Raw genomic sequence first — 27,284 nt, 5'->3', positions numbered from 1 at the left:
AGCACCTGCACTAGAGGCGGAATCCCTGTGGGTTGGCGGATGGGTGACATCAGGTCTGGCTCCAGCTGGGCACACAGTTCCTGTATAGTGGCAGTGTTGAGTCTGTAGGTGAGTATGACATGTCGTTCTTCCATTGTCAACAGGTCCACCAGCGGTCTGTACACAGGAACATTCCTCCGTCTCCTCGCAAGTCCCAGCGGACGGTGCCTAGGAAGGACAACATGGAGCACAGAGACAATCAACCCACAGGTAAGTTCCCACAGCCTGCACAGTACATGAATCACTCTGGATTGAATAGCTTGTATGAGTGTCGATGCAAGGCCTGGCCATGTGTGACGCAGTAGGAATTAAGCCATGTGGGCCTTTGAAATGGCGGCTGCCTGACCTGTGAAGTGTGACAATGTGAAGTGAGGTCATTGCGCTGGCGTGGCACACCGTGGCGGTAGGCGGTCGAAGACCGCGGCGCAAAGCAGCATTGGTTAACATTGAACCCTATGGGTTTCAGGAGCCAATGACGATGTGCGCCGGCGGTCGCGTTACGCACCACCGCAGTACGCACCACCACGGGCGTGACCGCCATTTTCTCTCTGCTTAATCACACGAGACCTGACCATCCACAGGAGAGGACCTATACTGCAAGTGCTGCTGTGACCTCGGTCTGGAAGTGACAATGGCTGCTGCGACTGGGGAAAGGGCCCCCGCCTTCAGTTCCGAAGAGTTGGAGAAGCTCGTGGACGGGGTCCTCCCCCAGTATGCGCTACTCTACGGTCCTCCAGACCAACAGGTGAGTACACGAGGGCCAATGCATAGTGGGCAATGCCTGTGATGAGTGGGGTGGATGTACGATGGAGGGGAGGGGAGCGAATTACGAATGCATGGCACGACAGATGAGAGCATGTGCCACCTGGCAAGTTTGGGGAGGGGGGGCCACTCACATCGAGCATGCAGAAAAGTGATGATGTTTCTTTTCCCCCCCTGTACATGTCACATAGGTCAGCGGCCATCAAAAGATCGATATTTGGCGTGCCATCGCCAAGGACGTCCGGGCCCTGGGGGTCCACAACAGACGGGGCACACACTGCCGCAAGAGGTGGGAGGACATCCGCCGTGGGAGCAGGAAGACCGCCGAGGCTCTGCTGGGGATGGCCTCCCAACCTAGGAGGGGTGCCAGTCGGACCTTGACCCCCCTGATGTCCCGGATCCTGGCGGTGGCCTACCCCGATTTAGATGGGCGCTTGAGGATATCACAGCAGACACAAGGGGGTGAGTACCAGCACATTCAGCTAAATTTGCACGCAGTGGAGGTGCCTGGGTGGGGGAGGAGGGCTGTGCGTATCCCTAGGCCAGGGCGATTTCTGTAGGCTAGGCCCCTCCGTGAGGTATGGTCCTGTGCCCCCGCCCCCCCACCTCTGTAGGGTGCCTAGTAACGCTATTCATGGACCTGTGTATTCTGTGTGGGCAGTTGTCGCCCATAGGCTTGTAGGGCATGTCCCAGGGAATGAGTAGTGTACCCCAAGTGCGCAGCGTAGTGCAGGGGGCTTCTGTGTCTGTCCTCTCCGCCAACGGTGTCCCCAATGCATGCACTCAATTTGTCTTTATTTCTCCATCCCCCCCCTCCATTTTCTTTGCTTTTCGGTGAATGTGTGCATTAGCATCATCAGGCGGAGGAGAAGTGGCATCGGCGCAAGAGGGAGCTGCATCTCACATGGCCCCGGAGGGCCATGCAACGGACTCCGACATGACCAGTGAGACGGAGGGCGAGGGGGGCTCCACCACTGGGACCCGTGCAGACGTCAGTGACACCGACACGTCCTCGGATGGGAGCTCCCTTGCGGTGGCGGCAACATCCGTGCCCACCGATACTACAGGTACAGCCGCCACCCAGCGCACCAGCTCCGCCCTCCCAGCAGCCCCTCGGCCTTCGGCCCGTGCCCGCACGGCCAGGAAGGCGGCCATCTCCTTCGCCCCAGGCACCTCAGGCCCTGCCCCAGTCACCCCTGCTGCCCTCAGTGAGGAGGTCATTGACCTCCTGAGGACCATCATTGTTGGGCAGTCTACCCTTTTGAATGCCATCCAGGGTGTGGAGAGGGAGGTGCATCAAAGCAATGCATACCAGGAGGGCCTTCATTCGGGTCAGGCTGCCCATCAGCGATCGTTCAACGCTCTGGCCTCAGCACTGACGGCAGCGATTGTCCCTGTCTCCAGCCTCCCTCTTCTAACTCCCTCCACCCAGTCCCACTCCCCTGTTCCTCTGCCTATCCCATCCACACCTACAGACCAGCCTGCACACACCTCAACACCCAAGGGAAGCTCATCCAGACATAAGCACCACAGAACACACAAGCATTCACACAAGCAACATACAGATGCAGACATGCCAACAGCCACTACCTTCTCTGTGTCCCCCACCTCCTCGTCTCCCTCCTCCCTCCCTGTGACGTCTACACTCACACCTGCATGCACACCACCATCAGCCAGTACACCCATCACCAGCACACCCTCCACACCAGCCCGCACACGTGCAGTCACCACCACTGCCATGTACACGTCCCCTGTGTCCTCTCCCAGTGTGTCTGTCACCCCGCTTCCAAACCACACAAACGCAGGCAGGCACCCAACCAACAGCCATCCACCTCACGTCAGCCTCCAGCCCAAGCACCTGCACCCAAAGACACCAGACTTGACTCTCCTACAACCACATCCTCTTCCTCCACTCCCATACCCACTCCAGCTACCCTTCCCATGGCTCCTAAAAAACTAATCCTCTATAAACTGGACCTCTTTTCCTCACCTGACCCACCCCCTCCATCTCGTAAGAGTTTCAAGAACACCTCAGCCACCACCAGCCCAGCAACTCCCAAGAACGTCGTGGCTGGTTTTTGGAGTCCGCCCTTTCCTTGTGCAGGGACATCGGCCAGCAGCAAAGGCACAGTCAGCCCCCCCCCTGGGAAGAGGAGCAAAAAGCTGAAGGGCAGGCGCGACAGGCCTGATACGCCTGCCCCCAAGGAGGGTAGCCTTGCACCGTCACCTGCCACATCGGATAAGGGAGCCAAGGGCCACGGAGAGTCTGCCAAGGAGGGCAAGGGCAGCAAAGCGCAGAAGGCAGGGAGCAGCCGACCTGGCCATGAGGGCCCCACCAGCCCCATTCCGGGGGTATCGGAGGAGACCCAGGGCCCCAGGACTCCATCACAGGAGGGCCCCGCAACGGAAAGGTCCGATGCTGACTGAGCAGGAAGTATTGGCCAGGTGTGGTTCACTCGAAACACAAGACAGGCACCGCTGAACAGGGCCCCGCCAAGACAGGCACTGCTGAACAGGGCCCCGCCGTGAGAAGCACCGCTGAACAGGGCCCCGCCGTGAGGAGCACCGCTGAACAGGGCCCCGCCGTGAGAAGCACCGCTGAACAGGGCCCCGCCAAGACAGGCACCGCTGAACAGGGCCCTGGGGCCCCGCCGTGAGGAGCACCGCTGAACAGGGCCCCGCCGTGAGGAGCACCGCTGAACAGGGCCCCGCCGTGAGGAGCACCGCTGAACAGGGCCCCGCCAAGACAGGCACCGCTGAACAGGGCCCCGCCGTGAGAAGCACCGTTGAACAGGGCCCCGCCGTGAGGAGCACCGCTGAACAGGGCCCCGCCGTGAGAAGCACCGCTGAACAGGGCCCCGCCAAGACAGGCACCGCTGAACAGGGCCCCGCCGTGAGAAGCACCGCTGAACAGGGCCCCGCCAAGACAGGCACCGCTGAACAGGGCCCTCCTGTCAAGCACCGCTCCGCTGGGCCCTCCTGTCAAGCACCGCTCCGCTGGGCCCTCCTGTTAAGCACCGCTCCGCTGGGCCCTCCTGTCAAGCACCGCTCCGCTGGGCCCTCATCTCAAGCACCGCTCCGCTGGGCCCTCCTGTCAAGCACCGCTCCGCTGGGCCCTCCTGTCAAGCACCGCTGGCCCATTGGCAGGGCCGGTTCTGTGTCGGGCAGGGCTTCACGAGGCACTCTGCCCACCATGCCTCCTCCATGACCAGTGGACTCTGTAATCCACCTGATGGACTGTGGCTTTGCACCCCCCAGGATGGCACAGTGGGCAATCCACCCACTGTAGAGACTTGAGAGACTGTGGCTTTGCACTCCCCAGGATGGCACAGTGGGCATGGAGGCCCTTCGTGGATCTGCCGTCATGGACTCATGTGGCTGAGGTGCCCCCCCTTCCCTTCCCCCTGAGGTGCCAGTATTTTATTTTTGTGATGCCCCAGCAGTGTTCTCTCCAATGGACTCGATCTCGTGTGTGGGCTTTGCCCATGTGTTGCTGCACATTGGCCCACGGACATTTGGACTTTGCAAAACTGTGCCGGACTTTTGCTACTTGTACATATATAGTTCTAGATGTGTATTAATTCTTTATATATTGGTAAGTTCGCTATACTTAATTATTGATATAATATAGTTCTATTTTTACAATCATTGCCTTTTGTCTTTGCATTTTTGTTTTGGGGGTTTGGGGGTGTCACTCTGACTTTTCAATCTGCATTGGTGTGTAGGTATTTCGGTGGGGGTGAGGGTGGGGGTGGGTGTGTGGCGTATGTGTGTGCCAGTAACCTTTCCTCCTCCCCCTCCCCTGTGTCGTAGGTGCAGTACTCACCGTTGTCGTCTGCGGCGACGTTCGTGATCCTGGAAGAAGAGCAGGAAGGCAATGGCTGGGAGGATGTGGAGTTCCAGTTCCATGCTGTCCCGATTCCGCGTGGAGTGTGTTGAGGTGAGCGTTTTCCATTGGAAATGTCTGTTTCCGCCGTGTTTTTATCGGCGGGCTCCCGCCCTGGAAAAGGTGGCGGATTGGTGAGTTGTGATAGGGTGGGCGGTACATTGTCTGCCGCCTGGCTGTTGGCGGTGACCGCCGCGCTGTTTGTTTGGGCCGCCGTGGCGGTCGGAGTGTTAAAGCGGCGGCCTGTGTTGGCGGTTCCCGCCAGGGTCAGAATACCTTTTTTTGGACCACCAGCCTGTTGGCGGTTTGGCCGCCGCTTTAACACTGACCGCCAGGGTCAGAATGACCCCCAATATCTCTGCAGCGAGCTAAGAGTAATCGGCAGATAGTGATTGGGGTTGGCATATGGAGTAGCGTCATATTGTGTGAGAGGGAGTGCTCTCTCCCTGGGACATTTGTATACAGAGTCAATGATGCAAAAGTTTCAACTATTTCACAGATAAATCTTCAGTCATCCAATAGAAAACGAGGACATAATGAGGCAGGAACAGTTTCCATCAAGTTGGCAAATTCTAACAATGCTCTAAATACATGATACATTTAATATAAAAATGTTAACTACACTGCAACACTTGAACGTTTTTTCATTCACCTGAATCTCTGAAAGAGAGACCAGTCATGTAAGTTTTTGGTATGATCACTTTATGTCATCTTCGTTCTCACACATCCCTACACTAAAAACCTATTCACAAAGAAGCAATATTTCAGATTAGTTAAGCAAGTAGAGATTCTAATCCAATTTGGAACATTAGCAAGTCAAGCAAGTGCAGGTCAGGCAGAGTTTAGAAAGGAAAATGCATGTTTAACATGCAGCGTTTAGTTAGGTTTACAATCCACTCATATAGATTGTATTTTAATACATCAGATTTTATTAAAATCTTTAGCACTCATAAACACCTTATGACCAAAGGACAGCCAATGCTCACTTATTCCCCTGCACAAAAGCTTGTTCATCTCTGTGAGCTCTCTGGACCAACTGAGCACTAGATATTTCACCCTTAATGTGAATAATTGTCCCAGTAAAGCAGGCAGAAGGCTGGCAATAATTTTCCAGGACAGATTTAAAAAGCTCTTTTTCTTAACTAGAATCATTGTGTTATGAACCAATCTATTATAATCTTGAGATTAATGTCTCATTCTTTGGTGTGCTTATATTCCATCCATCAGGTACTAGAACAGATTTTGCCAGACTTGAGGCTTATTGTTAGAACATCTGTTATAGAGACCTAACTTAACTATTTTGGTGTCCTAAACATTGAGTTTGATAACAGTATAAGCAAAAACACTATTGCAGTTTTCGGGGAGATGTCTGCTTTTGGCTTTAGGCAGCTGGTGAAAGGCCTTGAACATAAATAGGGCACATGTATATGATATTTTCCAACAATCAGACCCTAAATACGGGTTATACCGTCCCTGTTTTTATTCGGGTCATCTGGCTGTGGCTTTTTGCATTTGTGTACCCGCCCCAATCAGTAACTTCATTTTACCAGGCACCACGAGTCACACCTGTTTGAGGCGCAAAATTTCTCAGACCAATCTTACAGAAACACTGACAGCCAGCCCACTACAAATGATCAGGCTGCAGATGAGTTCTCAAACTGGGTCGAAGTGTTTTTAAATGCCTTAGCCCCATTTCAGATTGTTAACCAGAAAAGAAGCACTTCTTCAGCCCTATGTTTCACGGAGATTCTTAAAAATGTTTAAGGGAACAGCAGATGTCTTGAGCAAAGATGAATGAAAGTGTATCATCCTAAAAATAAATTTACTGATGAGTAAGCTATACCCAATTATAAACTAGACATTTTCCAGGAGTAATCTTGGTACTTCATGAATACAATTATAGCTGCTCAGAACCCTGTTAAATAACTCTTCTCTATGGCAAAAAGACAAGTCCAATTACACATTGGCCCCACTACTAACAAATTCCAGGACTTTTGTAATAAATTGGCAAACTTATTTCTGGAAAAGATTGACAAAAAATCTATATAGCGCTCCCGGGGATAAACAGCGTGACTCCCTTCCTTATTATAGGCAAGTGGCTAACATTCTTGGGACCAATGTCCCTGATACATTTTTGGCTCAGGGATTTACTTCTTACATATAAATCTGTTTCACCTATGGACCATAGTCCTCCCTATTTTTTCCAGCTTTCACCAGACATTATTTCCATTTATTTTTTTGCCATCTTTAACTCCATTATAGAAGCAGGCGTGTTTCTGCAGCCTTGGAAGGAGACCACAGTGGTTCCTCTTATTAAAAAACCCTTAGCTAATCACACGGAACCTAACAATTACAGACATATATATCAATTGCCAAAATGATAGAGAGAGAGCCCTTACACAGGAGCTACGCAGAGTAATTGAGCAAAACTACCTATAAGCTATGTCCCGTTCAGCTTTAGAGGCAACTAGAGTATTGAGTCTGTACTAGTGGATTTCTCCAATGACATTAAAGGAAAAGTGGAACATAGAAGCTCCGCCTCCCTGATCCTGTTGGACCTCTTAGCAGCATTCAACACTGTGGGGGACATTATGATTTTGGCCGACGGACAAGCCTGTTCACTGAAGTTCTGATGGGGAGGTTGCCAACAGTTCCCCAGCAGTTGGCCCAGCAGGAAACAACCTACAGCTTTGTCGCCTTCTCATAATAGAGCCGGTGGCAATGCTGTAGTGCATTTCAGAGAGTGACCCTTAAGACAGTGCTGACCAGTGGGGCCCCTTCACTGCCCCTGCCAAGTGCATGGGCAGTGCAGAGCCCCTCCTGGGGCACCCTGTCTCCGACAGCCTTTTTATAGCGGGGTTACTGCAATGTAACCCGCTGGCGGAGAGGGGAGTCGTAATCCCCAGGGCGGTGCTGCTTGCAGTGCTGGCCTGGCGGATTAGGACCGCCAGCACCGCCACCACAGCCAGCACCGCCAGCACCTTCAGACCCTCCTGTGGAGGAAAACTGGTGGTGCTGGCAGTCCAACCGCAGCGCTTCCACTGCAGTTGTAATGTGGTGGTCCGACTCCCGCATTGGTGGCGGTCGACCATCGCATTGGTGGCAGCCTGACCATCGCATTGGTGGCGGCCCGACCGCCACTGCGACCCTGGTGTTCTGAAGACCACCAGGGTTGTAATGACAGCCAGTGCTTCACTCCGTATTAGCCGCCTACCTGACTCGACTCTGCATAAATAGCTTCTGGTTCATAAAATGGCCATATTCAAATGTGTTTGGCCCTCAAAACATTGAATAATTCTCGGCCTAGATTCTTTGCCTTAAGACTTCATTGGTATTCCCCCATGTGTCAACTGAGATCTAGCATCAAGAAAGCGGTGTTGGTTCTGAAGTTCAAATGCAGTGAATGGGGTGGCAAATCCTTCTCTTACCATACAGAAAAACTTTGGAACTCACTGCATATAGCTACTAAAGTTACAGACAACCACACCAAATTTAGGAAACTTATTAAGACTTGGTTGTTTTTTTCTGACCTCCCTTCTCTGCTGATTGAATCTTTGCCCTACCTTGCAGTGCATAGATGCATTTAGGTAGAAATTGTACTTTATACGTTTTTTCATTTCACAGTGGACCCATCAAACTTAACTTCATAAGCAATTCTTCTTGATTACTTGATCAGGTTTGGATCACCCTTCTCAATTTGATGAATAGCACCATCCAATACACTTAAAAACTACCTAACCATTCTCACACTCAAGTGCCAGCAGCATTTCATATGAACTTCCTCCTTTGCTATCCTCCATATCAGGAACGTCTCTCAGATCCTTTGAAAAATGCTGCTCATTCTTCTTGCCACTACAACAGTGCAGAACCTCTGCTGTGTTCTTTACAGTAAGACGGGGGTGCATCTGGGGAATATGTGCCACGGACTTAAAATCTTGCTGTTATTCAATCTGACCTCAGAATCTGGGACCTGCAGGTACCAGAATGGCTCACTTATTTGGAGATTCGGTCTTTTTAATGCCATCCGCTGATTTGTGGTTGCTTTGATCTGGCACTGGAAAGACTAACAATGTTTTTTTTTACATAATTTGTTTTATGGACCTGTCAACAAAATGTAAATATGACAACATATTTCTTATTACATACTCAGTTTCAATCCTTCATCTGATGACGATGATAAACCCAATACAATTCACTGTCGTAATCCCTGGGTCTGAGTCAGACTAGCAATATTAGAGACTGTAGATTGGGATTGATGCACTTAGCACTTCACCATAGAATAATCATGGAAAATGGTCACCGCTTATTCCTTGTGAGGGCTCATGCTTTATACTATGTTCTTCAATCTGGTTCCAAGTTGTCTATTACCAGGAATGAGGGAAAAAGGAGAAGGGAGAGGAAAGAGTCAAAGCTCAACCCCCATACACAGTAGCAGGAGTCATTTAAGTTCCCGGCATTTATAACAACTTATGCCAACCTGGCTGATCTATAGTGGTATCAGAACATTGTTATTGCATTTGCTGATGCTTCTGTCTGTCCGGAAATGCTGAACACATTTGTTCATAACATTGAGTCTGTTCTGAATGAAATATTTCTGTCCATTGGCATACTCAGCCACACACTCTAAGGACCTGATTATGAGTACGGCATTCCTAAGACTGTCGTATCTGTGGTGGAGGTCCGACCACTGCATCCTTGGTGGTCCGACAGCCAGAGTATGATGCAGGCTGTTGGACCACTACAAGACCACCGCCACTACCAGGATCCTTGATCCGGACTCACTGGTGGTAGAAAAAGTTGTTGACAAGCACAACAGTGCCGATATTGGCACTGCTGCGCTGATCACGACTTACCTTACCTCTGTCCTTTTCATGGCGGGGACACTGCAATGAAAAGGCCAGCGGAAAGACAGAGACTGGGCCACAGGAGGGCCCTGCACTGCATATGCCCATGTCATGGGCGGTGCAGGGCCCCCCTTTCCGCACAGTCAGAATATGCACTGTCTGCAATGATAACAGTGCGCATTCTGACTGTGCTGTGCTGTTCTGAATGGAGTATCTCTGCCTAAGACTGTCGTACCCGTGGTGGCGTCTGACCGCCGCATCTTTGGCGGTTCAACTGCCAGGTTTTGATGTAGGTGGTCAGACCACTACAAGACCACCGCCACTGCTAGGTACTGGATCCTAACGCATTGGCAGTAGGGAAAGTCATGGTCAAGCACAGTGGTGCCAATGTCGGCACTACTGTGCTGATCATGACTTGTCTTTCCGCTGTCCTTTTCATGGCTGGGACACCACCATGAAAAGGCCAGTAGAAAGACAGAGATGGGACCACAAGCGGGCCCCTGCACTGTCCATGCGCAGGGCATGGGCAGTGCAGAGGCGCCGCTGTCAGCACAGTCGGAATGCGCACTATCTGCAATGGCAACAGTGCGCATTCTGACTGTGCTGACAGCGCAGACAGTGCGGCAGCATTGGCCTCAGCTCTCCCTTAAAGCTAAAGACAATGCCGCTGCACTGTCTCTACCGTCTGGCCCAATGGGAAAATCATAATATGGCAGTGGGAAGGCCACTCTATTTGCGATCTCCTCCCCACCACCATATTGGCAGCCGAGTAGTCAGACTGCCAAAGTCATAATTAGGCCCTAAGTTAGGAAAGAGTCTAAGGGGGTCATTACGAGTTTGGCAGTTTCTGGACCGCCATATTGCTAGTGGTGCTTTTACCGCCAACTGCCAGGCGGTGAAGACTGCCATATTATGACCATGGCAGTCTTCCCAACAGAACACAGCCAAACAGCCGCCAGTACCGCCAGTGCGGACACGCCCCCACAGATGGCAGTATGCACTTTCCTGCCAGCGGGGACCATGTTCCAGCCGGACATATTACGAGGCTGCCCACCTCCAAGGTTTCAGCTGCGGTCGCACCACCAAAAAATAACCCTGGCGGAAACCAACTCTTTAAAAGGCAACACTCACCTTAGGGAACACATACTTGACTGGAGCCTCCATAGAACCTGAATTGGAAGTCATCTCACTGCTCCTGCTTGCACAACGGTTTCAGAACCAGCAACGGCGATGAAGACAACAACCGTGAGTACAAACACCTACCTCACACTGGAGGGAAAACCCACACTGCATGTGCACACACAACATACACATCCGGGATGGCAGGCGACATGCACAGACCGACATACACACATACGCATACCCATACTATATACACGCACACCCATACTGCACACACCACGACCAACACACATGTGCCATATAGACACCAACCTGCAGACACAGCACCACCAACATCTCACACAACCATCCACAACAGGACTGATGCACACAATGACAACACAACTGCAAGTGCACAAATGTTTTGCCGTGCAATGACATTGCACACTACCACATGACAACACATACTGACAACAACACGTAACAACACCAGACAACCAATAAACACATTCACACTGCCATACAACAAGCCAGACATCACAACATGCTAACACCACACAACGCATATGACATAGCCATCACCAACACCCGGACGCACACACTACAACCACAAAAGCGCACACAACACCACCATTACACAACTCTACACAAACAATACACAATAATGCTACATACATGCATGTAACAACACAATCATATCTCACAAACCACCAAACTGCCATGCAGAAAGAAAGGCATGACAAGTATGTAAACATCGAATCCAACAACATCTTGGTCCAGATGTATTAATAAGAAATCAGTAAAAAAACTATGTGCAAATAAAAGGCCAATGGTCAGTCCGAAGTGCCAAAAGCACAAAAGGCACCTTGTAAAGCCCCAACTTGACTCCTGACTGCAAGATGACATCCACATGGTAGGGGCATCAAGGGGGCAGACAGGCACCTCAGGAATAAGGGAGGGGCAGAGGGGGGTGTTTAGGCTTGGTTTGGGAGGGGGGTCCTTGGGCTTGGGTTTGGGATTGGGAGGGGAGTCCTTGGACTTAAGTTTGGGTTTGGGAGGGGGCTCCTTGGGCCTGAGCTCGGGAGGGGTACACTTCTTGGCAGGGGGAGGGGCATGGGCATTAGCAGGGGGGCAAGGGAGGACTTGGAGGTGGAAAAGCCGGACTTGAAGAGGGAAAGCTTGGGGGTTTCAAGGGGTGGGAGAGGAGTAGGGAAGAAGGAAAACTCTGAGAAGAAATTTCCTTTTGACACATGGGGGCGGCCATGGCAAAAGGGGTTGGAAGTGGAGGGAGAAGGATTGATAGTAAGATGTGTGGGTTTGGATGTTTTGGGTGCAAGTGCATGGGTGTAATGCTTGTGGGTGTTGGCATTCTGTTGAGTGGGTGAGTGCGGCGTTTAGGTGTCTTGGGAGGAGGGGGAGGAAGTGCAGGGAGATGAAATGCTGGATGAGTGACTGTCTGTTGGGGTGATGTCTACAGATATGGTACATGTGCTGCATGTGGGGGTGTCAGTGGTTGTGGTGGATGCGGATGTGGTGATTGGGGTGGATGTCTGCGGGTCTGATATTGTGGTGACTGGGGATAAGACAGGTCTGGTGGCTAGATCTACGAATGATGGTGTGGTGGCTGCAGGTGTGTCAGGTGTAGTGTTTGTGAAGGATGGGGTGGTGAGGGAGTCAGTGTAGGTAGCGGATGTTGTTGTGTCTGCAGGTGGGTGTTATTTGTGTGCATGCCAATGGTGGGTCTTATGGTGCTTGTCAGTGCTAACCTTGACTGTTGAGGTGGATGCATGCCTGTGTGTATGTGTGCTTTGGATGGGTTTGGGGAAAGGTGTTTGTGATTTGGAGAAGGTAGGTGGTTGGGGGACGGTAGACAAAGGGACACTGGCTGCCATTAGTGAGGAGGCCAAAGCCTGAAAGGATCTCTGGGGGCCTGTAAGGACACCACAAATGCCTTCCAGGAATGCATTGCTCTGTTGGGATTGAGCTGCCAGTCCCTGGATGGCATTTGCAATGGTCGACTGACTCACACAGATGGACCTCAGGAGATCAATATCCTCCTTACTGAGGGCAGCAGAGCTAAGTGGATCGGGGCAGAGGTGCCTATGGCAAAGGAGATGCCCACCCTCCTGGGTGATTGGGCATGGGCAACTGGGTGGGGAACTACAGGGAGGGCGGTGTTAGTAAGGGGGGTGGTAGACAATGATGGTGCTGGGGTGGTCCCAGATGGGTCCACCACCACCAGGGAGTGTACACTGGAGGAGGATTCCGAAGAAGAGGTGGTAGATCTGGTCTACCTATGGCACTCCCCTTGCCCTCCGTCCCACTGGGTCCCTCGGTCTTACTGGTTCCAGCTTCCTGGGTCCGGTGGGCTGCTGCTTTCCCACTCACCTGTGCCCCTTCTCCTTCACTTGATGATGCTGATGCACACAAATAGAGAGAGAGAGGGAGGGAGAGACTAGTAGAGAGAGAGGACGAAAATTGGTTAATATATAGCTCTCATACACACTGGTTAACAGGAACATCTGTGACAATACTTATCCTGACAAGGCCATCGCAGGTGCCACCACACCTAATCAACATCATGTCCCAACATGTTCCTACTACCCACACCTGTATTGCAAGCCTCACACTCACATGTATACCTAAGTAGGACAGCACTACAGGAGTCATCCACATGATGGCTACCAAAGCCATTTCTGCTGGCACAGCATGCCCTGAATGCAGTATATAATAATGCCTAAGTACACATCATACCTCTCCATGCCCCTATTAGTCATTAAGGGCCAGATGTAGGAAGAAAACATTTTGCGAAGTGCAAATTGCGAGTACTAGCGACTCGCAATTTGCACCTCGTAAAATGTTATGCAGAAAGGTGTCTCAGACACCTTCTGCGACTCGCTATGGGGTCGCAAAGACCCACCTCATGAATATTCATGAGGTGGGTCGCAGTTTGCGACCCCATAGCGAGTCTAAGCACTCACGAGGATGGTGGCTTGCTGGAGACAGCAGACCACCATGTCCGTGACTGCTATTCAATAAAGCACAGGAGGAGAGGAGTGGAAAACAGGTAGGTGTGTGTCGGTTTCGCCCCTTCGCACACGGACTTGCGTTGATATTTTCCATGCGGGGAAGCCGTGCGTCAATTTCTGGTGTGTGGACTCGGATCCTCTTCGGGTTGCGGGGTTTTCGGATGCCCCGGGGTCGATGCGTGGAAAATCCTGGGCTTGCGTCGAAGTCACAAGCGCTGCGTCGATTCCAGTGGGCGATGCATGGAAATTTCTCCTGCACGGCAGACGCGGCGTCGATTCCTCTCTGGAAGTCGGGCTGCGTCATTCTGGGTCGGCTGTGCGTCGATCCAGTGGGCCGTGCGTCGAAGTTCCTGTCGCGTCACAGGCGCTGCGTCGATATTCCTGTTGCGGAGTGGGGCAGTGTCGTTCCGGATTCAGTGTGCGGTGATTTTTCACTGCGGTGCAGGCTGTGCGTTGTTTTTCGCTGGCTGTGTCGTTTTTCAGCGCACAGGGAATTTCTTGCAGAGAGGAAGTCTTTTCTGGTCCTGAGACTTCAGGGAACAGGAGGCAAGCTCAATCCAAGCCCTTGGAAAGCATTTCTGCAGCACAGCAAGCGAGCAGCAAGACAGCAGGGCAACTGCAAGGCAGCAGTCCTTCACAGAAAGCAGTCAGGTGAGTCCTTTGGGCAGCCAGGCAGTTCTTCTTGGCAGGATGCAGGTTCTGGTTCAGGTTTCTTCTCCAGGGAGTGTCTGTCTTGGTAGGGCAGGGGCCCTGTTTTTATACCCAAAAGTGCCTTTGAAGTGGGGGAGACTACAAAGAGTGGCTCAGAAGTGCACAAGTTCCCCTTTCAGTTCAATCCTGTCTGCCAGGGTCCCAGTAGGGGGTGTGGCAGTCCTTTGTGTGAGGGCAGGCTACTGTCCATTGTCATGTAAGTGTCAGGCCCTCCACCCTCCCAGCCCAGGAAGACCCATTCAAAATGTAGATGTATGCAAGTGAGGCTGAGTATCCTGTGTTTGGGATGTGTCTGAGTGAATGCACAAGGAGCTGTCAACTAAACCCAGCCAGACGTGGATTATAAGGCACAGAAAGATTAAAGTGCAGAGAAATGCTCACTTTCTAAAAGTGGCATTTCTAAAATAGTAATATTAAATCCAACTTCATCAGTCAGCAGGATTTTCTATTACCATTCTGGCTATACTAAATATGACCTTCCTACCCCGTTCAGATCAGCAGCTACCACTCAAACACTGTATGAGAGCAGCCCCAATGTTAGCCTATGAAGGGAGAAGGCCTCCCAGAAGTGTAAAAATGAATTTAGGAGTTTTACACTACCAGGACATGTAAACTACACAGGTACATGTCCTGCCTTTTGCCTACACAGCACCCTGCCCTATGGGTTACATAGGGCATACCTTAGGGGTGTCTTATATGTAGAAAAAGGGGAGTTTTAGACTTGGCAAGTACTTTTAAATGCCAAGTCGAATTGGCAGTGAAACTGCACACACAGGCTTTGCAATGGCAGGCCTGAGACAAGGTTAAGGGGCTACTTAAGTGGGTGGCACAACCAGTGCTGCAGGTCCACTAGTAGCATTTAATCTACAGGCCGTGGGCACATATAGTGCACAGTACTAGGGACTTATAGGTAAATTAAATAGTCCAATTGGGTATAATCGAATGTTACCATGTTTAAAGGGAGAGAGCATATGCACTTTAGCACTGGTAAGCAGTGGTAAAGTGCGCAGAGTCTAAAAACCAGCAAAAATGAGGTCAGAAAAAGAGAAGGAGGAAGGCAAAAATTCTGGGGATAACACTGCAGAAGGGCCATTTCCAACAAGAATCAAAAATTAAAAGTGGTAGAATTAAAAATAATGGAAGCCCCTTTTATTGCCTGCTCTGAGCAGGCGTTAAAAGTGCTGTAAAAAATGACGCAAGGAAATCTGCTAGATTTCCTTGTGCTATTTTCTGCCCCCCCCAACAGGGGAATGCCCCCTTTGCATACATTATGCCTGGCGCAGGCATGATATAGTGCAAAGGGTTACAAAGTGGCCCAATGCTTGCATTGCGGCACTTTGTGAATATCGCACAAGGATTTTGACCTTGTTGGGCCATATTAGCATCAATAAAAATGACACTAAAGTGGCGCAAGGTGGCGCTAGGGGCTTGTAAATACGCCCCTAAGTGTGTCATTCATATTTATGTGCAAAGTACGGAGTAGGCCTGTGTTGTGCCATCATAGTTTAGTCAATACATGTGACATGCATGTCACTGTGATACTTCAGCTTGCCAATAATGGTAAGTGTCAGCAGTGCAACGCCTGTCTACACTGTTCAGTGTGTGCGATCATGACATGTACTGCTTACATGTGTGAAGTACTCATCACTCAGTACATTTTCTACTCTCTATCCTACATACCGTGCCATGAAGAGACTAAGACATGCATCAATATACCGACCACTATTTGACCTTACTACCATAGAGGATAGGCATATCATTCTGACCTATCGTCTGAATCGTCATACCATCATAGAGCTCTGTAGCCAGTTGGAGCCTGATCTCTTACTGCCATACTCAATCCCCATGCCATCCCTCCCACAGTAGGAGTCCTGTCAGTGCTACACTTTCTTGCCACTGGGTCCTTTCAGAATACAGGGGGCTTGACAGCAGGGTTGTCACAGCCCATGTTCAGTCTTGTGTTGAAGGATGTACTGTGTGATTTATTGAATCACCTGGACAGCTATATCAGGTTGAGATTTGGTGTATGTGAGGGCAGACTTCTATGATGTGGGACACAACCCTCATGTGATAGGGGCCATAGATGGCACCCATATAGCTTTGGTTCCTCCCAGTGCCAATAAACAGGTGCACAGGAACAGGAAGAACTACCACTCGATCAATGTCCAGGTGGTGTGTCTGGCAGACCAGCACATGGCACAGGTGACAGCCAAGTTTCCAGGATCTGTGTATGACTCCTACATTCTGAGGAACGGCAATGTCCCAGAAAAGACGGCACGACTACACAGAGAGAGGGCTTGGCTCATTGGTATGTATGCATTTGGATGTGTGTCTTTGTTATGGCATCTGTCATCACATTCTTCCTTGTAGCTGTACCTGATTTGTAACAGGTCCTACCTGTATGCACACAGGTGACTCTGGCTATCCTAACCTTCCCTGGCTGTTGACAGCAGGGAAGGGGAACTCTGTTTCAATGAGGCCCATGGCAGGATGAGGCATGTAATTAAAAGGACATTTGGACTTCTGAAAGCCAGGTTCAGGCGCCTGGATGTGTCTGGTGGTGCCTTCCCCTACACTCCCCAAAAGGTATGCCAGGTCATAGTTGCCTGCTGCATGCTCCCCAATCTTTCCCGGAGACATCAGATACCATTGCTAGCTGATGATGAAAAGGCAGCTGGAACAGTGGGTGGTTATGCAGATATGGAAAGGGATGAGGAGGCAGATGAGGATGGTGCAGCTCACTCTAGGACTGAGCTCATCAATCAGTACTTCCAGTGACACACAGGTATGCCAACTGTTCATTTGCTAGTGATGTCTATCCACATTGATGGCTGACAACAGTCCTCCTGATTATTTTCATCAGTATTATTGTAATGTGTTCCTTTCCCTATGTATGTGTTGGTGAAGGTGAGTGCTTGAATGTAAGGTGCTGAGTTTACATGTATCTTATCTAACATGTGTACTCACTGCAGGCTGATATATTCACATCTCCTATGGTCAGACCTGTGTGGAGCTATGTGACCTGCAATCTCCTGACCTCATGTTATTCCACCCACTGACTGTGTTCTGCAAAATCAATGCCTCTGCTACTTTTGGCTTGAGGCATTCATGCTCATTAGCAGTTAGTAACTGTTTACAGAAAGCAGTTTTGCATATGACAGATGGCAGTTACAATGTATTGTCATGTGTTTCCTGTGACTGGGGATTTAGAAATGTCATCTGTTTTGTCCTGCTTTGGTGGCAATCTACACTGGGCCGGACCACTGTGTACTGCATATGTGCTTTGTGTGGCATCATGCCTTCTATTCTGATGTAACTCTGTGTCAGGATCTCTTTTGCAGGTTGGATGAGTGAATTCACTGTAGTGTGACCCTGGACATGTGACTTCCTTACATCTGCCCTGGGACATATCTGTTGTACTGTGTCTCCTGCAGAGGATGTATCCTTCTGCTGTCCATTACACTGCCTTTTGGTTTGGGGGCATACCAACATACATTTTGATGACAAAACATTTGTACATGTTCAAATAAAGACACATATGCAGTTGCTGTGATCAATAGTGTTTATTCGGCATACATGGGCTATGTGAACAAATCATCTATGGTGCATACAGTGACAAAAAGGTGATGAACGGGGTCATGGTAGTTGTAATCATCATAGTAGGTGGCACATTTGTAAGAAGCACAGGTCAAGTGTCCAAGGGCCTTGGGAAAATGGAGTAATGTCATTGAAAAGTCAACAGGGTGTCTCTGTGGCACACAAGGGAGAGAAATCAGGAGAGTTTACTTCCTGGCAGTGGGTTTTGTCTTGGCATATGCTCCAGCTAGATATCTGGGACGACGTCCATGTTTGCGGGGGAGGGTTCATCAGCTACAGAGGAAGGTGCACCTGAAGGCTGTGGTTCCCCTGGCTGGGCCTCCATTCCACTAGCTGCTGCAAATGTGGAAGGCTCAGATGTAATGTGGCTAGTGAAAGGGGCCTGCTGGTGTGTAAGGAAGCATGCAGGATGGTGGTGATTTCCTTGAGCTCCCCTGCAATAGAGGCTTTGGTGGCATTGTGGTCCTGCCACTGCTGCATGACCTCCTTTCCTCCAACATGGTAAAGATCTGGCCCATCCTGTCCTGAGATTGTTGGTATGCTCCCAGGTCTTGGGAGATGGGTTCCTGGTCAGTTGAGTTCCTTTGGGGCCCCATCCTCTAGCCCACAGGTTCCCTTACATTCCCTCTTGTACCCCTGGCATAAAGTGCCCACTCCCAGTCTCACCAAGACCTTCATTGTCTTGGGTGTGATGGGATAACTCTGGTCCCTGTATTGTGAAGCACACTATCGATTGAACTGTCCTTGGGACACAGGTTTGGGGATGAAGGGTTGGCTGTGCTTTTGATGCCAGAGGGTGGGGGGGGCTTGATGTGGGCAGGGTGTGGTGGACTGACCAGCTATCCCAGATGGGCCAGGTAAGTCATCAATGTCCAGGCATCCAGAGGCGTTGTCGTCACTTAGGCCTTCATCCTGAGGAGGGATAGCTTTCTCTGGCATCCTCTCCATGGTGGCATTGGCAGGGGTACCTATGGATAGAGTGAAAGAGAGTTAGATGGTGGAGGAGGAGTTGGTTGTCTCTTTGTCTGATGCATACAGTGGCTTGACATGATTCCCGGTAATGGCAATGACAGATGCAGCACTGCAAAAATTGTTTGTGGATAGTGGGTTGTGACATTTGTACCATGCTCCATTGAGGACTGGTGATAATCTGGATATGTAAAATTTGGTGGGTGGATGAGATCAGGTCCTGTGTGATGGTTCACATGGCAGGTGTGCCCTGTTTGCTCGTGGAAAATCAGGCGTGAGCAGGGATGGCTTTACATTGCAGCATGGTGTCCAAGTGGGAGGAGGGTATGTGTGTGTATGCATGGTAACTTGTCCTGTGTGTGCATTTGGTGCATTGGGTTTACCTTCTTACTTTCTAGCCAATGCTAAGTCCATTTCAGGGTTGTAGATCTGGCTAGGTGGCCTTTAGTATGGGGCAGTGTTGTGGCTGTGTTTGGCCTTGTTTGGCATTGTGTGGGGTCATTGCATTGTTGTCATTGCCATGTAGCGATCCTCAGTAAAAGCATCCAGTTGGTGTAGCTAGTGCAATAGTCATACATGCAAGAGTTGCGCTGTGAAGTCGACATAGCAGCTTTTGGTTTAGCTGGGATAGTACATTGTGAGAGTTGATGTGATTGTTATTGGCACTGCTATCCGTGTACTTGTCAGGGTCTATGTGGACTTTGGGGCTGGGTGGTGGTGTGGCATGCAGGAGAGGGGTATTAGGTGAGTAGGTGGGAGGTGTAGTGGGATGTAGAGTGAACTGAGGAGTGTTTGGGTGGAGAGGAAGCGTGCTGGGCAGGAATAATTTGTGCCAGGGGAGTGGTAGTTACTTACCAGAGTCCAGTCCTTTGGGTATTCCTGTCAGGCACTCTGGATACAGGATGTCCAAGACCTTCTCCACCCATGATGTGAGCTCTGGGGGAAGGGAGGGGGGCCCACCGCCAGTCTTCTGCATGGCTATCTGATGACGTGATACAATGGAATGCACCTTCCCCCTTAGGTCGTTGCACCTCTTCCTGATTTCTTCCCTTGTGCATGAATGGTTGCTTACTGAGTTCACCCTATCGACAATTCCCTGCTGTAACTCCATTTTCGTGGCATTGGACATTTGCTGGATCTGTGCTCTAAACAGTTGTGGCTCTACCCTGACAATTTCATTGACCATGGACCTCAACTCTTCATCTGCGAAGCGTGGGTGCTTTTGACCGGACGTGGTCCTAGTTGTGTAGTGGTTGTGGTTGGTGTTGTGTGTGTAAAGGTGCAGTGTAGGGTGCTTGGTGGGGTGGGGGTGTTTGATTATGTGTGATTTTTGGTTGTGGTGTTTGTGTGTAGTCGTGATGTGTGTGTTGTGTTGTTTGTGCAGTTGTGTGGTATGTGCTGAGTGTGAAGTGTATATGTGCCAGTGGTGTACAAGTGCAGAATCATTCTATTTAGGCTCCTCAGTGCCAGGGAATATTGTTTTAGTTGCATAGGATTGTGGGTTGTGTGGGGGTGTGTTATATATTGCAGTGACTATGTGTGTCTGGTGTGTGCATGTGTATCAGGTGTAGGGTATTCAAACTGTCCAATGTGGTGTTGTGTTCTGTGTGAAGTGAGGTTTGGGCTTGGCGGTTCACTCCGTCAATGGTTTTCCACCATGGAAGGACCGCTTTGGTGATTTGTGGCTCGTAATGTGGTGGGTGGTAAGTTGTTAGGCTGGTGGTGCTGGTGGTGAAACTGCCTCTTTTCCTGCCTTCCTGTGTCCTGAATTTTAGCTGTATTCTGGTGGTCTTCACTGTGTGACTCATAATACGGCGGTCAGATGACCACCAACCTGGCGGTCTTTTGGTGGCCGCCACTGCAGCGGTCTTACAAGAAGACCACCAAACTCGTAATGAGGCCCTAAAAGTCTCAAATGCATAGACACATTCACTGTTGGATTTGGTGAGATTTTGATGTTAACGAGATGTGCTTTCACTTCTTCAAGGGTTGTCTCGCTAATTGTGTATCACTCAGTTGGTAATAGACATGGACAATGATTTAAAATTTGATATTTGGGCTACAGTGAATTAAAAAATATGTGAACTATAAATAATTTCCCAAGTTCATATTTTTATATCCCTACCAATCTTTGGAAACTACAAAACAAGTGCAGCAAAATCAAAGGCCTACAGAACCAGCAATTCCACAACTGAACATCTGAAAAACTCCACATTATAGCAAAGTCAAATCATGTAAATATAAACATCAATGTAGGAGGCTGGACTGGCTTGTAGTGAGTACCAAGGGGTACTTGCACCTTGCACCAGGCCCAGTTATCCCTTATTAGTGTATAGGGTGTCTAGCAGCTTAGACTGATAGATAATGGTAGCTTAGCAGAGCAGCTTAGGCTGAACTAGGAGACGTGTGAAGCTACTACAGTACCACTTAGTGTCATATGCACAATATCATAAGAAAACACAATACACAGTTATACTAAAAATAAAGGTACTTTATTTTTATGACAATATGCCAAAGTATCTTAGAGTGTACCCTCAGTGAGAGGATAGGAAATATACACAAGATATATATACACAATAGCAAAAATATGCAGTATAGTCTTAGAAAACAGTGCAAACAATGTATAGTTACAATAGGATGCAATGGGGAAACATAGGGATAGGGGCAACACAAACCATATACTCCAGAAGTGGAATGTGAACCACGAATGGACCCCAAACCTATGTGACCTTGTAGAGGGTCGCTGGGACTATTAGAAAATAGTGAGAGTTAGCAAAATAACCCACCCCAAGACCCTGAAAAGTGAGTGCAAAGTGCACCAAAGTTCCCCTAAGGACAAAATAGTCGTGTTAGAGGGAGAATGCAAGGAAAACACAAATCAGCAATGCAACAACGATGGATTCCTGTCTGAAGGTACCTGTGGAACAAGGGGACCAAGTCCAAAAGTCACAAGCAGCTCGGAGATGGGCAGATGCCCAAGAAATGCCAGCGGTTGGTGCAAAGAAGCTCTTACTAGGCTGAAGAACTGTGAATACTGCAGGAACGACAAGGGCTAGAGACTTCCCCTTTGGAGGATGGATCCCCCACGCCTTGGAGAGTCGTGCAGAAGTGTTTTCCCGCCGGATGGACGCCAACAAGCCTTGCTACACGCAAATCGTGCGTTTGGCGTTTTTGGACGCTGCTGGGGCCCAGGAGGGACCAGGAGGTCGCAAATTGGACCTGCAGAGAGAGGGGACGTCGAGCAAGACAAGGAGCCCTCACTGAAGCAGGTAGCACCCGGAGAAGTGCCAGAAACAGGCACTACGAGGATGCGTGAAACGGTGCTCGCCGAAGTTGCACAAAGGAGTCCCACGTCGCCGGAGAACAACTTAGAAAGTCGTGCAATGCAGGTTAGAGTGCCGTGGACCCAGGCTTGGCTGTGCACAAAGGATTTCCGCCGGAAGTGCACAGGGGCCGGAGAAGCTTGCAAAGTCGCGGTTCCCAGCAATGCAGCCCAGCGAGGTGAGGCAAGGACTTACCTCCACCAAACTTGGGCTGAAGAGTCACTGGACTGTGGGGGTCACTTGGACGGTGTCGCTGGATTCGAGGGACCTCGCTCGTCGTGCTGAGAGGAGACCCAAGGGACCGGAGATGCAGCTTTTTGGTGCCTGCGGTTGCAGGGGGAAGATTCCGTCGACCCACGGGAGATTTCTTCGGAGCTTCTGGTGCAGAGAGGAGGCAGACTACCCCCACAGCATGCACAAGCAGGAAAACAGTCGAGAAGGCGGCAGGATCAGCGTTACAGAGTTGCAGTAGTCGTCTTTGCTACTATGTTGCAGGTTTGCAGGCTTCCAGCGCGGTCAGCGGTCGATTCCTTATCAGAAGGTGAAGAGGGAGATGCAGAGGAACTCGGCTGAGCTCATGCATTCGTTATCTAAAATTTCCCCAGAGACAGAGACCCTAAATAGCCAGAAAAGAGGGTTTGGCTACCTAGGAGAGAGGAAAGGCTACTAACACCTGAAGGAGCCTATCACAAGGAGTCTCTGACGTCACCTGGTGGCACTGGCCACTCAGAGCAGTCCAGTGTGCCAGCAGCACCTCTGTTTCCAAGATGGCAGAGGTCTGGAGCACACTGGAGGAGCTCTGGACACCTCCCAGGGGAGGTGCAGGTCAGGGGAGTGGTCACTCCCCTTTCCTTTGTCCAGTTTCGCGCCAGAGCAGGGGCTAAGGGGTCCCTGAACCGGTGTAGACTGGCTTATGCAGAATTGGGCACCTCTGTGCCCAACAAAGCATTTCCAGAGGCTGGGGGAGGCTACTCCTCCCCTGCCTTCACACCATTTTCCAAAGGGAGAGGGTGTCACACCCTCTCTCAGAGGAAGTTCTTTGTTCTGCCATCCTGGGCCAGGCCTGGCTGGACCCCAGGAGGGCAGCTGCCTGTCTGAGGGGTTGGCAGCAGCAGCAGCTGCAGTGAAACCCCAGGAAGGGCAGTTTGGCAGTACCAGGGTCTGTGCTACAGACCACTGGGATCATGGAATTGTACCAACAATGCCAGGATGGCATAGAGGGGGCAATTCCATGATCATAGACATGTTACATGGCCATATTCGGAGTTACCATGGTGAAGCTACATATAGGTAGTGACCTATATGTAGTGCACGCGTGTAATGGTGTCCCCGCACTCACAAAGTTCAGGGAATTGGCTCTGAACAATGTGGGGGCACCTTGGCTAGTGCCAGGGTGCCCTCACACTAAGTAACTTTGCACCTAACCTTTACCAGGTAAAGGTTAGACATATAGGTGACTTATAAGTTACTTAAGTGCAGTGTAAAATGGCTGTGAAATAACGTGGACGTTATTTCACTCAGGCTGCAGTGGCAGGCCTGTGTAAGAATTGTCAGAGCTCCCTATGGGTGGCAAAAGAAATGCTGCAGCCCATAGGGATCTCCTGGAACCCCAATACCCTGGGTACCTCAGTACCATATACTAGGGAATTATAAGGGTGTTCCAGTAAGCCAATGTGAATTGGTAAAATTGGTCACTAGCCTGTTAGTGACAATTTAAAAGTAATGAGAGAGCATAACCACTGAGGTTCTGGTTAGCAGAGCCTCAGTGAGACAGTTAGGCACCACACAGGGAACATATACATGCACACCTATGAGCACTGGGGTCCTGTGTGACAGGGTCCCAGTGACACATACATATAGGCCACAACCTTATGAGCACTGGGGTCCTGACTAGCAGGATCCCAGTGACACATAACAAACATACTGAAAACATAGTGTTTTCACTATGAGCACTGAGGCCTGGCTATCAGGATCCCAGTGAGACAGTGAAAACAGTGACAAACACCCTGACATACACTCACAAACAGGCCAAAAGTGGGGGTAACAAGGCTAGAAAGAGGCTACCTTCTCACACAACCCCCCCCCAAACGAAGGACAATAAGGCTAACCTTGGCCAGTTGAGACTTTATTGTCTAAGTGGTGATAAGTAGAGAGTAGCTCTGCAATAGACTGGTTACTCCCTTTATCATCCACTATATGGTTACTTCCCTGTGGGGATGTAAACCACCCTGTTTGAAGTTTTTTAGCTAAGCAACAATGTGAAGATGTATTTTCAGAGTTTCTATCAGTAAGTTTTAGTTTAGAGCAGTGGGATTTGTCCACTGAACCTATTTGTAGTGATGGAAATGCCAGACAGGGATGCTGTCTCAGAAAAGCCATAGCTGGCCAAAAACTTTGTCCATCTGGCTGGAAGAGAGAACAGGGATGCTGTTTCTCTTGAGTTGGAGCAGGGCAGGGATGCTGTCCTATGAGCTCCACACTAGGGCAGGGATGCTGTCCTAAGTGTTGTGAGGCAGTACAGGGTTTCTGCACTAAAGTTTCTCTGGGAGGGTTGGAGGGATGCTCCATGTTAACTAAAATGGTGCTCTTTTTGTCACCAATGTTAGTTATCCCACAGAGAGGTACTTCTACCTCAGGGAGTCCAGCTTTGCCAGCTGATGATTCCCTTGGAACAGGTGCCACCCCAGGAGAGGTTTCTCCCACCACAGGAATGGTATCCTGAATGGTAGGGTGGTTAGGGGATACTGTGATACCCTTTTTACCTGTTGATGGAGAGGGATCCTGAGTTTTCAGGCCTTCTCTCCTTTGCTTTTTCATTTCACTTGAAATGAGAGGGAACAATTCCTCAGGGATGCCCAGCATGGCTGCATGGGCATAAAACTCTACATCAGCCCAACCTGAGGCCTCTAGGTCATTACCTAAGAGACAGTCTACAGGTAAGCTAGGTGATACCACCACCTGCTTAGGGCCAGTAACTCCACCCCAACTAAACTGAATTATAGCTAAGGGAAGAAACTTAGTGGAGTTATGGACATCAATAATCTTATACTGTTGTCCAATGATGTGTTGTTCAGGAGGCACTAGGTTTTCAGTCACCAAAGTGAAACTGGCACCTGTGTCCCTGTAGGCCAAGGCCTCAACACCATTTATTGAAACTGTCTGCCTGTACTTATCCATTGTAAGGGGACAAGCAGCCAGTGTGGCAAGGCCAATGCCACTAGGTGTGACAGAAACTGTCTTGGGACTGATTACATCAGTTTCCACTATGGACCCATAAGTGAACCCAACTACACCCTTTGCTTGACTGTTGCCAGCAGTCCCACCACTAGTACCACTACTGCTAGGGGCACTAGAGCTTGATGTATTAGTGGTGGTAGGCTCAGGGGGTTTACCTGGACAGGACTTATCCCCTGGCCTATGGCCTCTGTTTTTACACACAAAGCACCAAGGCTTTTTAATGTGTGCAGGTTGGGAAGAAGAGGAAGAATTTGTTTTATCCCCACCCTCTGAAGAGTGTTTAAGATTTGAAGTGGGATCTTTGGTTTTACCCTTATCCCCATGCTTATCTTGAGATTTTTCCACATCTTTCTTCTTATTGCCATCTTTGTCACCCCCTGTATGAACTTTTCTGTTCACCCTTGTTCTGACCCATTTGTCTGCCTTCTTTCCCAATTCTTGGGGAGAGGTCAGATCAGAGTCTACCAGGTACTGGTGCAACAAATCAGACACACAATTATTAAGTATATGCTCTCTCAGGATTGTGTTATACAGGCTTTCATAATCAGTAACTTTACTGCCATGTAACCACCCCTCCAAGGCCTTCACTGAATGGTCAATGAAATCAACCCAGTCTTGTGAAGACTCCTTTTTGGTATCTCTGAACTTGATCCTGTACTGTTCAGTGGTTAAGCCATAACCATCCAGGAGTGCATTCTTAAGAACTTGGAAATTGTTAGCATCATTTTCTTTTACAGTAAGGAGCCTATCCCTACCTTTTCCAGTAAATGATAGCCATAGGATAGCAGCCCACTGCCTTTGAGGGACATCCTGTACAGCACAGGCCCTCTCAAGTGCAGCAAACCACTTGTTAATGTCATCCCCCTCCTTGTAAGGGGGAACTATCTTGTGCAGATTCCTGGAATCATGCTCTTTTGCCGGATGACTATGGGGAATACTGCTGCTGCCACCATGGGTATCTAAACCCAACTTCTGTCTTTCCTTCTCTAATTCTAAAGACTGTCTATCCAAATCCAGCTGTTGCTTCTTGAGCTTCAGTCTGGTTTGTTCCACTCTCAATCTATTGAGCTCCCTTTCTAACAATCTGTCATCAGGGTGGGTGGGAGGGACATTTCTAGATACAGAGGTATGATGGGAATGAACAGAAGGAGACCTGTCCCTTACCAAGGGCACCCTAACAGCTTGGCTACCAGCATAATGTGAGAGCACATCATCAGTATGATGTGATTCAACCTCTGTACCAACTATGCTAGACTGTCTAGTAATGGGCAGGCTGAGAAGTTTCTTTCCTGAACCTTTTCCTGGGGGAGTCCCTGGATCAGATTGAGAACCATTAGCTACTTTTTCTACAGATTGGGCACTTATGGCCTTATCCTGTACTCTAAGCATATTAATTAACAGTTCTAAGGAAGGATTCTTCCCTACACTCAAACCTCTCTCTATGCAGAGACTCCTTGCTCCTTTCCAGCTAAGGTGATCATATGCAAGTTTGGACAGTTCAACTTTTTGGCCTGTGCCAGACATTTTTTAGAGAGAGTTAAAGTGATAGCAAAAGAGAAAAAAGTTTTCAGAACTTTTTGGAAAGACAGAAAAAAAACTTTTTAAACTTTTAAGAACTTTTTGAAAGTTTAGAAGTACTTTTCAGCACTTAGAAAAGAGTGAAAAGAGGAAATGCAAAACTTTTTGGCTATGTGTATATACACTGACCTTGTTTTGTATATTTTTCTCTTATGAAAAGTACAATGACAAGAGTGGTAAGTAGTCTCAAAGCACTTATCCCACCACT

Source organism: Pleurodeles waltl, chromosome 8 (genome assembly GCF_031143425.1).
Source record: "Pleurodeles waltl isolate 20211129_DDA chromosome 8, aPleWal1.hap1.20221129, whole genome shotgun sequence".
In the NCBI taxonomy this organism is placed as follows: domain Eukaryota; kingdom Metazoa; phylum Chordata; class Amphibia; order Caudata; family Salamandridae; genus Pleurodeles; species Pleurodeles waltl.
The sequence above is the reverse complement of the archived record's forward strand: the minus strand, read 5'-3'. Positions refer to the sequence as shown.